Source organism: Sinocyclocheilus grahami, unplaced genomic scaffold, assembly GCF_001515645.1.
Source record: "Sinocyclocheilus grahami isolate Dianchi unplaced genomic scaffold, SAMN03320097.WGS_v1.1 scaffold26.1, whole genome shotgun sequence".
Taxonomy (NCBI): domain Eukaryota; kingdom Metazoa; phylum Chordata; class Actinopteri; order Cypriniformes; family Cyprinidae; genus Sinocyclocheilus; species Sinocyclocheilus grahami.
Genome location: NW_015505205.1, coordinates 2,062,774 through 2,070,923, shown reverse-complemented (window position 1 = coordinate 2,070,923; position 8,150 = coordinate 2,062,774).

The window sequence follows — 8,150 nt, the reverse complement described above, 5'->3', positions numbered from 1 at the left end:
CCCCCCCCCCCCCCAATGTATTAGGTCAATAATCAAACCAAGCAAATTCAAGATGCTGACAAGATTGCTTGTTGGATCATTCTCAAATCATACTGGATCACGTCAGGTTTTACAGTGAAGTTCATTCAGCCTGTGTGCTGCCATTAAAGCAAAAGAGACAAACCAAAGACATTCTGAAATTAATTAAAATTTTTCAATTCATCTATTCTCTCAAATTGCTATGCTGATAATTTAAGGCAAGAAACCACTGGTGAATTGGGTAAACATTTTTTTAAATCAATTTTTTTTAAAAGATATCCCCACACTTCCCCAGTTAATTAATCATAGTCCATTAATTCAAAATTAAACACAGACACTTGTGTCATTTTTAACATATTAGAGTAAAACTTTTTACAGAGGGGATTTTGGATATCGCTTTTTTTAAAGATTTTAAATGTATGGTAATATTTATATTGCAAGACATTCTTAAAATACATGGATTTTTAAAAAAAGACATTGGAGGGAAAAATGGGGGGGAACAGTATCTATAACACGCATTTACAGCTAAGAAATTAGATTATAAAATAATAAATTTCATACTGTCAATGTTCAAGAAAAAAACTGCTTCTTTTTTTTAGAATATAGGTTGGTGCATTTGAAGTGGTGATATCTGAAGAAAAAAATTATAATTTTGAGAAAATATATGATATAAAATTTTGATATAAAATATATAAATTGTAATAAAGTAGATGTGTAGTTTGGATGTTTTCTTTCTAGTCTGAAAGAAGACATGTTATGCAAGCAAAACAACCCAAAATTTCAAAATCGATCAGTGCATGAAGAAAAAAAACAATGGCTTTGCCTTTAGTGTTTAGCCTTAATTTGCAATGACATACATTCAAAAATACATAATAGACCTATTTTTTACTTGTGGTCTCAAACATTTAGAGCACATTGTGCATGTAGCCTATGGCTATATCTGTAGTTTTAAATATGAGTAATGTCCTCTAAAAATCTGTTCTGGAGGGTGAAAGCTGCAACAGTGTTGCCATGGAGAAATATCGTCCCAGCCCATCCTAGAAATCCACTGACCTGGCAAGCGACAGGTATCAGCTGGGCCTGATTATTTAATCAGGGATTAATCCAGAGATAATCTATCTTCACGTTTGTACCAGGTCTGCGATGCTCACACATGTGAGGTTAAAGGTCACATGCTGCTTGTAGACTGATTTCTCGAAAGACCCAAACACTGGCTAGATTCAGACTGAAACACAATTATCACGCTTATAAATGAATATGCCATCAGTCATAGTTTGATGCTTTTTTTATAGGGATGACGTCATCTTGTATATAACTGATGTGGGGCAAACTCCCTTTGTACAAGTCATGAATGAAGTACTAAAGCCAACACAGTGTTCACGCTGAGCTTGTCGTTATAGTTCTGTTGATATTCAGTCACTGTGCCACAGGTAGTAAACTCGTCGAGGTCCTTTAATCCCCTCAGTAGCTGTGTTTAATTAGAGTTTCTCTCATCATCTAGGGAATATCACAGTAAATCTCAACACTTTTCAGAATCAACAGCAAAGCTCACAGTGGGATGATAATAATGGCTGTTGACTCTCTACTGGGCCCCAGATGATGTGCATCATTAACAATCTGTGTTATGACACCACTCTGGCCTGATTCTGAGGCTGAGTTGATAATTGATTTGCACTTTACTCTTGCGATCAATTTAGTATCACTGGCTAAAATGGACTGTTGTTCATTAACATCAAAATAACAATAAATGATTATAAGCAAATGCAATTTCAATCCAATTTAAAATGCCACAGAGATAAATAACAGGCTGAGAGACAGAAGCTAGTAGCGTAATCCAGATCAAAGGTCTCTTTGTTTTAATACAGATAATTTAACCTTCATCTGTTTGTTTTTTTTACCTTTTGATTTGAGCAGCCAAAACCATTGTCACGCCATCAAACTAATACACAGAAAGAGTTGACTTTGCGTTGCGCTATCTGCGGACTCTCCAGCTAACAGCAGAGGCAGCAAGGTGACATCTGGTATCTTTGCACACAGCCATGTTGACCGCGCTGGACGCTGACCAGTTTAGGGGGCTTCTGGGCACAACACTGAACAATTTTCTATTTTCAGCTCAGAATCACATTCATCAAAATCCCAAAAGCAGAACATCTAAGAGTTTCCAAGCTTTTGATATCCAAGCTACAAGGGTCTGATTTCCAGGTCAGTATTGGGGTTATAAAATTTCTTCATTTTGGTCCTTATCATGGTATCTGACATGTTATATACTTTTATTAATAAATGTATTAATAAATATACATTTAAAAAATGTCATTATTTTAGTTCAATTATATTCTAATTCAATTTAAATATATACAATTTATGTAAATAATTGGTGTATTTATTAATGTTTTATATATATGAATTATGAACATAATTAAACATTATAAAATTATAATAATAAATATATTATAGTTCAAATATATACATTGATTAATAAATGTATACATTAATTTAACATTCATTTAATTATAAACAAATACAAACGTTACAAATATATAAACTGAATCAATTATTAAATTGAATTAACTGAATTAATTTAAATAAACTTAAATTCTATTAATTCAATACAATTAGTTAATTAATTATATTAGTGTTATTTTGTATCATTGCGATACTACTAGTTATTAAGTATTCTGAATCTGTTTTTATTTTTATATTTTCTGTTTTCATTTTTTTTTTTTATTATTTTAGCAAAAATGTGTTTTTGTCATTTTTAATACTTTTTGTTTAGACAGACACACACAAACACACACACACACCTCTATAGTTTATATATATATATATATATATATATATAATAACACATTTAATGAAATATTAAAATATATACAATACAAAGGTTTATTTGTTGATTTTTTTTTTTTTTTTTTTTTTTGTTTTTTTTTTTTTATACTTTTTAGTTTCAAAGAGTAGCAAGTTCTCATAAGTAACTATGTTTCTTCTCACATAACTTCTATGGATTGTTTTTGTGAACATCCTGAATAAATCACCACACACTTGAAGGTTTAAGTGCACATAGTCTTCACCGGGACGGGGAAAGCAGTTGTGCAAGACTGTAAATCATTTGTTTGATGTTGCTTTGACTTTTTGGTGCGGGTGTGTGTCTCTCTGTCTGTCCAGCAGGTTTTGAAGGTGGAATGGGTATCGTGATTTACAGATAGCGTGTCTCAGCTCCAGAAAGGGTGATGGTCTCCATTTGTCTGTTTCCTTTTGAATGTTAGCCCAATCAAGAATGGGATTGGCTGTCATGGCTGTCAGACTGAAGGATGAGGGGAGATTGGGATGGGAGTTCACGTCAGACATGTGACTGATGGACTGACTGACTAAATGAGTGAAAGCCAGTTTAGATATATGAAACACAAGCGTCTGTGTCTTGAGAGGTGCCTAACAACCTCCCATCTGTAAAAACGCTCCTCTCTAGAGCTTTGATATAGCAGACAACTATCGAAACACACACGCCGACAAGAGCTGTTTGTTTTATTGTGAAATGAAACCAGGTTCATTGTGCTTTCCAGAAGCATCTCCTACATTCGGTTTGAGCTTGACCTGAAGCAAATCCTCAGAAGAGAGCAGATGGCTCCTTTTCTGATGTGTGTGAGAGACTGCCCAGGGACCACAGTCTGAGGTATCAACAACACACACACACAGTACTCATCTCATCCATACCGACGCTCACAACACTCCGCTCGAGTGGCTGACTGATGGATGCGAGATTCAGAACGACAGAGAGTCTCCATGGGTTTTTCTTAAGCAAAAGCAGTAGAGGACAAGGAGAAAGAAAAATACATAGAAAAAGAACGATAGAGACTGCACTCCCAGTGTGAGCAGAATTAGGTCCAGTCTCAATAGTTGACAGATCCTGGGAGAGAAGCTAATCTAAGAAAACTGAGATGGTGTGGAAGCCCTGGAGATAAGATGTCAGGTTTACGCAGAAAAACGCCTGCTACACCTCACCTAAGGGTCACATTCAACACTCTGCGGCCCAGTCAGTCTCAGGTAAATAGTGCTTTAGAGCACTATAGAGATTGTTGGAATCACTACAAGTAATCAAACACCCCTGTTTCTGACACAAAGTCAATGCTAAATTTATCTTATGCCGTTAAATTTGAGTCTGCGCTATAAATCACGCGTGGTCTGTTATGATCTTAAACTTCTTTCAGATGTGACGTGGAACCGTTAACTCACTTCTTAAAGGAATAATTTATCCAAAAATGAATATTCTGTCATTACTTACTCACCCACATGTCTTTCCAAACCCGTATGCTGTTCTATTTTCTGTGGCTGAAGAATTTTTCTGCTTGCAGTGACAGTACACGGTGATCCGTCAACATCCTAAAAGGACAAAAACACACCATAAAAGTAGACTCTATTGCTATATTTCAAGTCTTCTGAAGCCATATGATAGCTTTGTGTGAGGAAATTCAAGTCATTATTTACTGAATGTTGCAACATTAGCTTGGAAAAATGTGCTTCTACCTATATTTCTGCAAAACTCCAAAAACGTACCTATGCATATAATTAAGTAGTTTCTACTTGAGATGAACACTAGTGGCAGTAAAACAGAAGCAACATAATATCATTTTGCAGAAATGTTGCACTGAATGTATTTTAAACAAAGACTGAAAGAGTTGTTGGAAGCTTAAAGGTCATTTATAACCTTCGTTTAGATTTTTTACTTCCAGTGATTGTATTTCATTTTCATTTGTAACGATTATTGTGATGAACAAAACTTTTGTTGGTTACATAGCTTATTTTCTGTAATAACCCAGTGGAAAGCCAATGGAAAAACCCTACTGGGTTTTTGTTGAGGAAACCAGGGTTGTGACAACTTTCTATATTTTAACTGATTTGAGAGCTGGTGGTATAAACATTTTTGTCTTAGTGTATATACACTCTTAAAAATAAAGGTGCTTCAAAAGGTTCTTCACAGCGATGCCATAGAAGAACCATTTTTTGGTTCCACAAAGAACCATTCAGTCAAAGGTTCATCTCTTTCTTACCTTTTTATAATCTGAAGAACCTTCTTTCACCACAAAGAACCTTTTGTGAAACAGAAAGGTTCTTCAGGTGTTAAAGGTTCTTTATGGAACCATTTAGACAAAAAGGTTCTTCTATGGCATCGTGAAGCACCATTATTTTTAAGAGTGTATATTTGGTACTTTTTGGAGCCTGACAAATGTGGTCACTGTAAGCTGTTGTTTTATGGTACAAATCTGAGTAAAATTCTATACTGTGTCAGAGGGGAAAAAAACGGCATACAGGTTTAAAGAACATGAGGGCATTTCATTTGTGCCTTGCTCTAGTTTTGGCTCTTTATGTTACGGATTTCTTTCCTGTTTGTGCCCTTTTGCTTATCGATTTGAATGTGTTTCCTGGTGGTTATTGACTGTTTGGATGTTGACCTTTGACCTATTTTGCATTTTGGCCTATACCCACACACACACTGAAAAGTTACTGTATCTACACCTTTAACTCCAGCCTCCTCCTTAAAAAAGCACAAATACAAACTGAATTTAGTTAGCATGAATAAAAGAAGCTCCAATACTACCAGAACAGATAATGTCTAAACATATCAGAAATCCAGCACTCTTGACGTTTGAGAATAATCCACACCTCTAATACTTTCGGCCCATTTTCATAAATGCACACAGCTCCAAGCCTTTTTTCCCCCTACGGCACGGCCATCAATCTTCACTGACATCCTATTAACTCACAACAGACACCAATACCCACAGATAGGTTTCGTTGGCTATGTCTATCCCATTTATTTATTTTCCCATCGATCTGTCACAATATGTAGGATGAAACGTTTAACCGTGGCCCAAAAATAGCCGCAGCTGTGGAGGAATTAATACATCTGCTAACATGTTATTTTTTTTCTCCCTCCTTCTGAAACTGACTCCATATTTTCACTTTGCTAGTAGCGTCTCTGCATGCGTCTGACATATGCTATTGTTCGTGTCACTTACAATTTGAAACCAAACCATGGAGTTGACACTTAAAAATATGGATCGAACTGTTACAATTGATCTTGGATATTCTGATCGGACATTGCGGTTTTCTCCAACAGACTATTTACCCTGAGGAAACTCACAGTGAAACCTGCCAACTTGTGTGAGAGGCACATACTAAACCACACATCAAAAAAATGACGAATAGTCGAAATAATAACACTGATCAAAGAGCTGCTCCACTGTCGTCAGTGTTCAGATGAAAGACTCCTGCGATCCCTCCAGGGGAGCAGTAATGCTGAAAAGATCTGGATGTCAGTGTGCCCTGATGTCTGGTCGATGGGGAGCCAGGATGGCAGGAACAGGTATCAGACATGGATGTGGCGTTATCAGTTCAGCAGGCGCTGCTTCCTCAGATTGATCCATCTTAATGAGCTCATCACGCCCCTGCGGAGAGACGCCCTGATTACATCGGCACGCCACACGGAAGGAGAGAGCCTGCAGAGTTATACACTGCCCATCACGCATACATGCACATTATGCACGTAACACAGTTTCTTAAACCACACTGTTGAGACACTGATATAATGTCATTTTTAGAGCAAGAGTCATGCAATGACATTAAAAACCAAAACTAAAAATTCTGTCATTATTTATTCATCCTCATGTCATTCCAAACCTGTTTTCTTTTGCTCTAAACACAAACAAAAATCATTGTTTTCACATTGAACAAACTGAAGTTTATGTTGTTGCTCACTAAAAATATTAATCTCTAGTTTGTCTTTTAAATTAAATATAGCACCTATGGTTCAGGTTAGATATCAATAACATCAAACATGACCGTTTTTCAAGTGTCTCATAGTCATAACCAAACATCATGGTGTCAAAGATGCCATATTTGATTTGAGAGTCACAGCAATAGAAACATTAGCACACATACAACTTTGAATACAACATTACATATATATATATATATATATATATATATATATAGTAAATACAAATTAATTAATTTGAGCTACTGCTGAGAAGTTTGGGGTCAGTAGGATTTTTTATGTTTTTGAAATAAGTATCTTATGCTCACTAAGGCTGTATTTAATTAAACAAAATACAGAATAAACACCAATATTGTAAAATATTACAATTTCTTCCCCAAAAAAATCTTCAGAAATTATTCTAATATGCTAAATTGGTGCTCACGCTTAATATTTTTGTGAAAACCATTTACAAGATTCTTTGATGAATATAAACCTCAAAAGAACAGAATTTACTTTGTTTAATTTTTTTGGCTTGTCTTTTTAATTGGCTTGTCCTTCAAATTGTTGTTGTATGGGGAAAAAATGTAAAGATGTGTCTTTATACAGGTTTGGAATAACATCAAAGTATACTGTCACATAATAACATATTCCAACAGAGTTTGTCTGTCTGTAGGTGCTGTCACTTGTTGTAGTTCAGTGGATTGAAGGGTGTTAGGTTTGCTATTTGAAGAGCGAGTGTGTCATCACACAATAGAAAAATATTGAAAAACGGCAAAAAGAAAGTGGTGACGAATCTCTTTCATCCTCTTTCCCCTTTCATCCCATCCACATTTAGCTTCTATTTCTGTAAACCGGCCCAGACAAACAAGCACCCTCAAGGTGTCAAATTGACCGTAAAAGCACCACACAAATAAAGACTCAGAGAGGATAACATCCACTGCTGGTGACTGAATGGATCAAGCACATTGTTATTAGTTACACATATTTATAGTCTACACCCCACTTTAATTATGTTTCATTCAATCAATAAAGACTTGGCTGAAATAAAGTCAAGTTGTACCCCATCTCTATCTTGCCACAAAATAATAGATCATCATTAGTAAGTCCTAAAAATACTGTTTGTGCATTTGAACCAAAACCATTAGGCCCTTTCTGAAAGCAATCTGACAGAAGACTATAAGAGAGTTGAGTTCAGAGCTTGACAGGTGCACTAGAGCTCGGGTGCACTGATAATTGCTCTCCAGGTGAGAGAGAAACCTTCCTTTAGCATCATTAATCAACTGAATACATTACAATCAAACCAGCATAATTAAGAAGCTAAATTAATTAGAGCAGAAATGGATGCACAAGTGCAAAATATTGCTTTTCCGCTTCCAGGCCC